Genomic DNA, 448 nt, shown 5'->3' with positions numbered 1-448 from the left:
GCCCCCGGCCCGCTCCTCCTCCGCCCTCGAGGGACCGCCGCGCCCGGCCCTGCGGCCCCTGGCCACCCACGGCTTTTCCCTTGCCGCAGGAGCCGCCTGAAATGATTTAAATGAAAATTATCCCCGTACTGTGGGGCTGGTCAAGTGCCGGCGGCACGGGTTTGCCCAGAGAGGTTGTGGTGTCCCCGCCTCTGGAGGTAACTCGAAAGCTGATGACATCGCCATCCCTGGTAGTGTTCGAGGCTGGGTAGGGTCCTGGGTGACCTGATCTTGTGGGTGGCGCCCCTTCCCATGGCAGGACATTTGAAACTAGATGATCTTTAAAGTTCCTTCCAGCCCAACCCATTTTAGAGTTCTGATTCTGCAGTCCTGAATGACCTGTTCTAATTGGCGGTGCTTTGAGCAGTGGGGCTGGAGCAGACCATCTCCAGAGGCCCCCTGGAGCCTA

This window comes from Geospiza fortis, unplaced genomic scaffold (genome assembly GCF_000277835.1).
Source record: "Geospiza fortis unplaced genomic scaffold, GeoFor_1.0 scaffold16, whole genome shotgun sequence".
Classification (NCBI taxonomy): domain Eukaryota; kingdom Metazoa; phylum Chordata; class Aves; order Passeriformes; family Thraupidae; genus Geospiza; species Geospiza fortis.
Note: the sequence above shows the minus strand (reverse complement) of the source record.